Raw genomic sequence first — 9795 nt, 5'->3', positions numbered from 1 at the left:
GTCATTCCATTCATATTATAATTCCAAGAAAACCACAGCTACAAAGTAAAAGTTAAATATTTCAATGTAATCCACGTTCGAGCGATTAACTTCCACATCGAAAGTTTCAGCGAATCGACCTGGATAATAATAATAAAAAAATACAATATATAAATTCCAGAAAACAAATCGTTTCAATGGAAGTTGTGTAACTCGAATGAAAAACTAAACATACCGTAGATAAACAGATAATTCCTCCAATACTTAGAAACGTAAAAGATGAAAATAACACTTAGCATCAGTTTCAAACCTGTTTTAACCCGCGACGAAGTACATTTTTAGTATTTGACATTGAATACAGAAGACCAATGTTCGAGGGTAATTGCCAAAACTGTTGATAAAAGTTACAAGGCATATAAAATCCTTAGGACTGCTATTTATGTTAACATTCTAACGAAGTAAAAAAAACGTATATTTTCGTAGTTATTATTATTTTTACTTATGAGAGTGATATTTTAAATTGGATCGTACCTTATGCGACATATGGACTAAAGGGCAGATTGAAAACCTCAAAGCTCAAATATAGTCGTTCCTAATTTAGCGCTTCTGACCAACAGGAATACTTTTAATCTAATTTTTGGAATTTATATTTACTTTTATAACTTACCATAGCTAAAAGTTCGAGCGTGTTCAGCAATACATCGCAGACTTCAAAGTAGGACATTCAAATCTGCAGCCCAGTGTTCTAAACCATTTATATATAGAGTAAAAATGTGTTGTTTTAAAACAATATTAAAACCTTTACAGTATAAACCAGATATATAAGACAAGACTAACCCTTCCTTTTTTTTCAAAGCTTTACTCAAAATAATATTATCACAAACCTTTTTCATAAATTTCTTTTCTGCTCTATCAATGATATCTGGTAGAAACATATATAATTGAACAATAATATTTAATTATCTGATTCTTGATTAGAAGAAAATTTTATAGCTCTACACACATATATACAAAAACTGATATCTTTGCATTACATAAATTGTTGGTATGTTGACACAGTTGCAGAGAACCTTTTATGATTAATTGTGTGATTTAAAGTTTGTCCATATTTTTAACTAACATGTCTACAAAATTTAAACTATCTTTTTAGCCTACATAATAGGTATATGAAATGGAAGTCTCTAATTTAATTAGATAATTGGAATACTTTATTAAAGCTTCTTTAATGTCACCATAACAAATATGTCATCAACATATCTAATACAAATTTCTGTTGTTAAATTAAACTCAATTAAAGCTTGACTTTCAAACTTATTCCTATGTAAGTCACGAAAAATGGTAATAATGGAAATTCCGTAGTTAATCTTACTTTCTGTATCTAATATTTGGTATTCACCTGAATATACAAAGTTCATAAACAACGTTTTTATCAGATTAGTAAAGTCTCTAACTTCTAATGTTAAATTTTATTTTAAATATTTATCATTTAAATTTGTCATACTAGTTTCACTCATTGGACACTAGGTAGCAGTACATTTTGATGGTTGTATGTCACGCCAAGTTAGAAATTTTCGTTGTAAAGATAACATATATGTCACTAAAGGTAAAGTAAAGGAAATAAAGAAACATCTATTGTAACAGTTAGCTAGAGTCTTTAGACAACTGATAACTCAATCAACATTATACTAGTGTCTGATTTTATTTAATATCAGTCTCTTAATTTGAAAAATATATTATATATTGCTTTTTCTTTTGTGCAGATCTTTAGAGGACTAAGACTGATTCTGCTTGTGTATGTATGGTACCAAACTTTAAAACCTAGGGTTCGTGTAGTGTTCTCTTTATTAACTGACATAATTCATTCATGTGCTCTGTGTTGAGAGTATGAAAATAATGACTCACATTTGGAAAATGTAAATTATTTAGGAATTTGTTTATATGTTAATAGATGGCGATCAATTTGAATTATCATTGTTGCATACCATTCCAATCATTTATAGTACCATATCTAACCTTTTGCTAATTGAAGTTTAATATGTTAACCACTTGCCACATTTTCTTATGAATCCCCTAGTATCAGTGCTAAACTTTGAACATTCTGATTTAACTTTAAGAAATGAAAACGTTATATGTGCAAGAATCACCTACAAGAGTTGGCAGATTTCTAATAAGTATTAAATTAAAATCAGCTTAGTACAGTAAAATGTGAAATCAAATGTCATAAAATGAGTATACTGAAATTTATATAGTATATTGTAATATACCAAAGTAGAGTCCCGTATAAATTAATACATATTACTACAGCAATCTAAAGAAGGATTGGACAAAGTGGATGATGCCACATGAGGAAAGACAAGCATGTAACAAGTATACTATAGTTAGAAATGGGTATGTTTTTCAAAACCAAAAGTATCATTTGGGGTGGGGGCCAAATAGCACTTTCTGTGAATCATTTCTTGTCAGGCTATAGCATAGGGTCGCCAATAAAATTGGGGAGGGGCACATGTGGTCAGCCTGATTTATCCCACTCCCAAGTCATTTGTGAGATGACACTTCTTTTCAAAACGTTTATTAAATTTACCCACTTTGCACAGGAATTAAATATAGCCAATAAACTGCAATACATCTCTACTTAATTTTTTATTACTTTGTGTGTACTATATGTTTAAACCCAATATTAGTTAAGAAATATGTGTACCTCCAACAATTAAATGGTTATAACAGTAGTAGGATACATCATTTTAGACGATAACATATTGAATTTGGGGATATGTTTCTTCTCTGTTGATGCACCCTTGCCAATTAATTAGAATTCCTAATAAAGAATGTAACATAGACACCTCATAAAATGTTTCAAAACTCATTCTTTAGCAGGGCCGTAGGAAGTGCTTCTTTTACTTCAATACATTACATCGTGTGTGTGCGGCGTTTGCAGTTAAAATGGCCCAAGATTCAATCTCATAGCTTTAAATTTTCCAAACTTTTTTGGGAGCTTGCCCCCACCCTCTAGAAATGGCAATGTGGCAATGGCCTAACCAGTCAAAAATTGCTTCCTACAGCAATGTTTAGTGTTCAGTGTGATTAGACAAGCACAGGATACAAAACAAGTCATCTGATTAAATATGGAATAGGTTATATTATACACACACAAACTCAATTAAAAAAAATCATTAAGTGTCAATATTATTAACATTTTTTTGTGAACGAAATATTCACTAAAACAAAGTTCACGTGAGAATAAAAAACCTCTTTTACAGCATCAGATATTAAAAATTTCCAGAAGAAATACATTATAATTACAAAACCTTTTATCAAGAGATAAATCTAAAAACTCTCTGGTATGGCGACTGAAAGCTCAGTTCGGGTGATAAAAAAAATAGAGCCAGGGTAACCCCTTTCCCTGAGATTCCACTCTCCATGTCGTAATTTAGAGTCGAAAGAAATCCAGTGAAAATCTGTAAAATACACACACCTTAACCATTTGTCGCTATACTGTACCACACAATTGTTATTATTATAGTAACGAACCCAACTTTTACAATGTCACATATTGTCAACAGCTAAGAAAGGAAAGTTAATGTTTCGTTATTAAACTAACTTGAAACTTAAACGTTAAGGTGAAAACCAGCATTAAGTCGACAGATTAAGTTTAGATTAACCTGAGCTACCCTTTCTCTAACGAAAAGAGGAATTGACCGTCACATTATAACACCCCCACGGTTTTGGTTCGAATTTGGCGCAAAGCTACACGAAGGCTATCTGCGCTAGCCATCTCTAACTTAGTAGTGAAAAACTAGAGGGAAAGCAGCCAAGTCTTGGGCTTAATCTTTTGTCAACGAATAGTGGGATTGTCCATCACATGTCTGGCGAAGGTCGGCTTTCATGATTAAATCCTAAGACAAGACTGGTGAAGGTCAGCCTTTCGTGGATATATCGCAACTAGGCGAAGAGAATAAGAAATTATGTAATGTCATGGTAATCGTTGGATGTCAAAATAATAAAAATCACCTTGCTCTACTTGCCGGTTTACCCAGTTTCGCGGAGTGGAGTTTGTTCATCCATGGCTACAATCCTGCTTGACAACTTTACAATACATTTTCGGTTTGTTTTTAGTTCTGGTCACTTATGTCAAAAATATGGCGAAAGTATGTAATCTATTAATTAAATATTATTTATGAATACAAAAGCTAAAACAATTTTTAAAAATTAATTTTAGAATTTCAGGTTTTTCTGCATGAAACTGACTGGATGGACATTATTCATATTGTTTTGGCCTGCACAACTAACTGACCAACTTTGAACCCTTTCCTTTTGATTATAGAACCAATAACGCAGGACTCCATGAAAGACATCCTCGGTCCGTCGTAATGTAACTGCTTGTTATATTTGCTCATTCGCTAGCACGGCTCAGTATGGCCAGGTGGTTAGGGGGCGCTCGACTCACAATATGTGGGTCGCGGGTTCGAATCCCCGTCCTACGAAATATGCTCGCCCTTTCAGCCGTGGAGGCGTTATAACGTTACGGTCAATCCCACTATTCGTTGGTAAAAGAGTAGCTCAGGAGTTGGCGGTGGGTGGTAAGGACTAGCTGCCTTCATCTAGTCTTACACTGCTAAATTAGGGACGGCTAGCGCACATAGTTCTCCTCGTGTAGCTTTGCGCGAAACTAAAAAACAAACAAATCGCTAGCACAAACCTACACAATGGGCAGCTTGTGTTGTGTCATTCACCCCCTCCCCACCCACCGCTAGCATCGAATCGCCATTTTTACCGTGTTAGAATTGAAACGATATAGCAAACCTTGGAATAAATAAGGCCAGCCCACAGCTGGTAAGGACTCTGTATGATGTTAGCAGAAATGACGTACGAACTCATCAACTGTGAGATGATGTATCTTTAAAAACAATGAGATGATATAAATGGAACTTCGTTTTTTACAGTAATTAGCCTGCAGAGAACTTCTAATTTGGAATATAATTTATATAAATGCAGGTAAACTGTTATATTTGTTTAATTTATTAGATAACGAGTTAATAAAATAAGATTTATTTTATCTAATTTTCCATCCTTTGGTTAAAAATTTAAAAAAAAAAAGTTTATCTGCCAACCCCGTTCACTTGGTAACTGAGATAATACCAAATGTAATCCTTACCGTAAGATGTAAAATACAGAGATAACATCAAATGTAGTTCTTAACGTAAGATGTAAAACACAGAGATAACATCAAATGTAGTCCTTGACGTAAGATGTTAAACAGAGAGATAACACCAAATGTAATCCTTAATGTAAGATGTAAAATACAGAAATAACACCAAATGTAGTCCTTAACGTAAGATGTAAAACAGAGAGATAACATCAAATGTAGTCCTTGACGTAAGATGTTAAACAGAGAGATAACACCAAATGTAATCCTTAATGTAAGATGTAAAATACAGAGATAACACCAAATGTAGTCCTTAACGTAAGATGTAAAACACAGAGATAACATCAAATGTAGTCCTTGACGTAAAATGTTAAACACAGGGATAACACCAAATTTAATCCTTTTTAATGACAGAATTAATCAACACAGACCAGTCACACAAATATTTTATCCATATAGCAACAGGAACCTTCTATAGCTAACGTAATATAAATACGTTGTTACCAAAGTAACAAAAACTCTCTAAATGAGTTAAAGACTGAGAATCAATGACACGTGGAACACGAGTCGTGTAAACCCTACAAAACTCACCACGTAACCTTCTATTCCTATAGTTACACAAGTATTTTATTACTCTAGTGACAACACCTATCACTGAAGGATGCCACACGACTTGGGTAACGCAAACCTATCATTAGTGGGTTAACACAGACTAAACTCTTGAATAACATCAACACTTGCTAGTGGTCCACAGTCTACTGGTGTGATAACATTCTAAGAAACTGTTAAGATGTTAGTGACATGAAGAGTCACTGAGCGCGTATCGTTAGAGAGCGATTTGTCGAATTTCCAGTGCTCGCGCCTTTTGACAATAAAAGCAGCAGTGTGGAAAAAGATCTACAGTACCATCTGTTTGTTTTTATCCTATTTAGATGATGATCTGAAGTCATTATTTATACCTTTTTATAATTTTAATTTACAATCCAGATTCAGAGCGTTTTGATTTAATACACACACACACACACATATATATATATATATATTAATGAAGAGACTGACATTACGTAATAACCAAATATCGAATTTAATTATTTCTTACTCAGGTTTAGTTAAGCAGTCTATGATAGTAGATTTATAAAATATTCAGTTTGTAATGAAACGTAAAAATAAATCAAATCAAAGATGTTTCTAGGCTCTGGTTTTGTTGTCTTATTATCACATTAAGGTACAAGTGGGTTTGTTTTGTTTCGAATTTCGCGTAAACCTACACCAGGGCTATCTTTGCTTGCAGTCCCTAATTTAACAGTGAAAGACTAGAGAGAAGGCAGCTAGTCATCACTACCCACAGCCAACTCTTCGGCTACTCTTTTATCAACGAATAGTGGGATTGACCGCACATTATAACGCTCTCACGGCTGAAAGCGCTAGCATGTTTGGTGGGACGGAGATTCGAACCCGTGACCCTCAGATTGCGAGTCGAGCGCCCTTTAACCACGAGGGCCGGTAAAAGCGGGAACTAAGTCAAGATGGTACAGTAAAGCCGATTTTATTAACGATTTAGTATGGTTGTGGATATGTCCAGTTTGTACTGAGAGAATGTTTTTTTTTAGATTTATACCATTTTTCAGTGAAGTAAAGCCTCCAGACTGGGGTTTGCTACGTTATATATATATATTGTTTAGGTACTTCAGACGTAGTCTAGTTAAGTGGTTTGTAAGAGTATGTTAACAATATATTCAGTTTGTAGACAGTGTACTGTAAAAAACCAAATCAAGCCATTGTAAAAAAAAAAAAAAACTAAATCAAGTCACTGTAAACAAGAAGTTTTACTTTGTAGTGCACGGGGAGGGGGGGGGGCCTAGGTGTCGTTAAAACGTACAAACAAACTCACCTTCTCAGGCATTACCTCACGTACATACAAATGCCTCTGTTTGTTTGGTTTATTTTTAATTTCGCGAGGGATATCTGCGTTAGCCGTCCCTAATTTAGCAGTGATAGACTAGAGGGAAGGCAGCTAGTCATCACCACCCACCGCCAACTCTTGGGCTACTCTTTTACCAACGAATAGTGGGATTGACCGTCACATTATAACGCCCCCACGGCTGAAAGGGCGAGCATGTTTGGTGGGATGGGGATGCGAACCCGCGACCCGCAGATTGCGAGTCGAGCGTCCTAACCACCTGGCCATGCCGGACCCTAATAGTGTCGTATGTTGAAGTAAATGTTTCGTTATTAAACTAACATGAAACTAAATTAAATATTAATGTGAAAACTAGAATTAAATCGGCAGGATAACTTCAAAAAGTTGTTGGTTATTCTTTAGAATTTTCATTCCTATTATATTTTAGTAATTTTTAACATTTAATTTTCAGCTTTTTTTTTACTGTAAATATTTATCTTCCCCATTAATTCATGCTTCAAAATGCGATGAAAATTCAGCTGAACATGTAATAATAGGTGTTATACAAATCACAAAAAACATAAAATTAAAAAAATCTCAGAACTGTAAATTGTCTAAAAGTTACTTGCAGTGTAAAAAAAATCATTGTTTTATTATAATTATTGTAATTATTTATTTATGAAAGATATTTGTGAATTTTACATGTTTCTTGAGATATCATTTTTTATACATGTCTCTCATAATACAAAAAATAAAGATACAGATTTTGGAGAAAATTTTGTTTTGTTAGGCATTGTAATGATGAAAAACTAAAAAAACAAAATCAGAATAAGCTGCCAAGAATATGTTTAGCGCCATCTATTAATTAATCTATTTCTATTCAGAGAGATAATTATATTTTATCAAGGTATTATAATTCGAAGTTCTGATTCAAATTACTATTCTCCACTTGTGACTAATACAGAATCACTTTAAGCCATTTTAAAAATATTATTTTATTAGTCGAAATAGAACGTGCATAATAAGCTACACAAAGTAAAACAACAATATAACGAGAGAAATGCCCGGTGTAAGTATAAATGGCAGTAGATTGAATAATACTCAACGTAAGTAGCTAAACGTATTTAAATATGTTAACGTACTAAATGTCTTTTGAGCAGAAAAAGCTCAGATTGGAAGATGTTTCAGCACTCTTTATGCAGTTTATTGTATTAAAACAAACCTTACAACTAGATGGCGCTAAATGGACGTGGACGCTTTAGATAACATGCCTTAAATTGTGTAGCCTCGACAGAAGTATCTGGTGAATGAGATAGATCAGTAGCAGTAGTCGTCATTAACCTACTAAATTGAAGGAAGAAGAATAAGGTAACCAGGCGAAACACAGCGCGTTCCCCTTGATCCAGTTGCAGAGGCGGCTGCGTTAGTTGTTTTTTTTGTGTGTGTGTGTGTGTGCGATTCTTTGACCTTCCACTCTAGCATCACGAAGTGATATAGCTTACGGTCAATATTTCTGCTATTTCTTCTGGGACTTCACGATACACATAGGTCAACTCCTTAGCTGTTATTGGCCAAAGTTTATAAATGAGCTAAGAGAAACGCGTAGGTTAAAAAAACGTCAGTTTAACAGAAACAATACAAAACCCTTTGAGGTTATAGGGTTTTGTATTTTGGTCAAAATTTATAATATCCGAAATTTTGTTTCTTCATCTGCTTCTGAATGACACACGAATGTAACTCCTCTTTGTCCTGTAACAAGAAAAGATAAATTCCATCTAGTGAAGTCATTCGAATATGTTTCATAATACACCGGTTTGGAACAAAAAATATTTTTTCTAACTTATTTAGAAAAATGTTATCAAACTAATCACGGACACACGTTATTTTAAAGAGGTTTTAAGCAATGTTCTTTTCTTCCAGGATTTCCCTCAAAGCTACACAAGTACTATATACACACAGAGATCCCTAATTTTGACATAATAGACTATAGGGAAAACAGCTAGTAAACAGCATGAACTGACAACTTTTGGGCTTCTAAAATCAAATAGTGGGACTTGATTGCCACTTTTATAATGCATCCACGACTGCGGAGCGCGTTATTTGCGTCAACGGGTCCCAAACACCGTGAATCCTCGGATTCACAGTCTAAGCATACTAACCACTAAGCCAAGCTCAGCCCTGTTTTTAAGCACTGAAGTAGATACAGAAAAATTACTTATGGATAGCTGCAATATCCATAAAGTGTAATACCTATTTATGGACAGCTATAATATCCATAAAGTGTAATACCTAATTATGGACAGCTGTAATATCCATAAAGTGTAATACCTATTTATGGACAGCTGTAATATCCATAAAGTGTAATACTTAATTATGGATAGCTGCAATATCCATAAAGTGTAATACCTAATTATGGACAGCTGTAATATCCATAAAGTGTAATACCTATTTATGGACAGCTGTAATATTCATAAAGTGTAATCCCTAATTATGGACAGCTGTAATATCCATAAAGTGTAATACCTATTTAGGGATAGGTGTAATATCCATAAAGTTTAATACCTATTTATTGACAACTGTAATGTCCATAAAATGTAATACCTATTTATGGACAGCTGTAATATCCATAAAGTGTAATACCTACTTATGGACAGCTTTAATATCCATAAAGAGTAATAGATAATTATGGATAGCTGTAATATCCATAAAGTGTAATATCTATTTATTGACAGCTGTAATATGTTTAAAGTGTAATACATATTTATGGACAACT

This window comes from Limulus polyphemus, unplaced genomic scaffold (genome assembly GCF_000517525.1).
Source record: "Limulus polyphemus unplaced genomic scaffold, Limulus_polyphemus-2.1.2 Scaffold852, whole genome shotgun sequence".
NCBI classification, from domain to species: domain Eukaryota; kingdom Metazoa; phylum Arthropoda; class Merostomata; order Xiphosura; family Limulidae; genus Limulus; species Limulus polyphemus.
The sequence above is the reverse complement of the archived record's forward strand: the minus strand, read 5'-3'. Positions refer to the sequence as shown.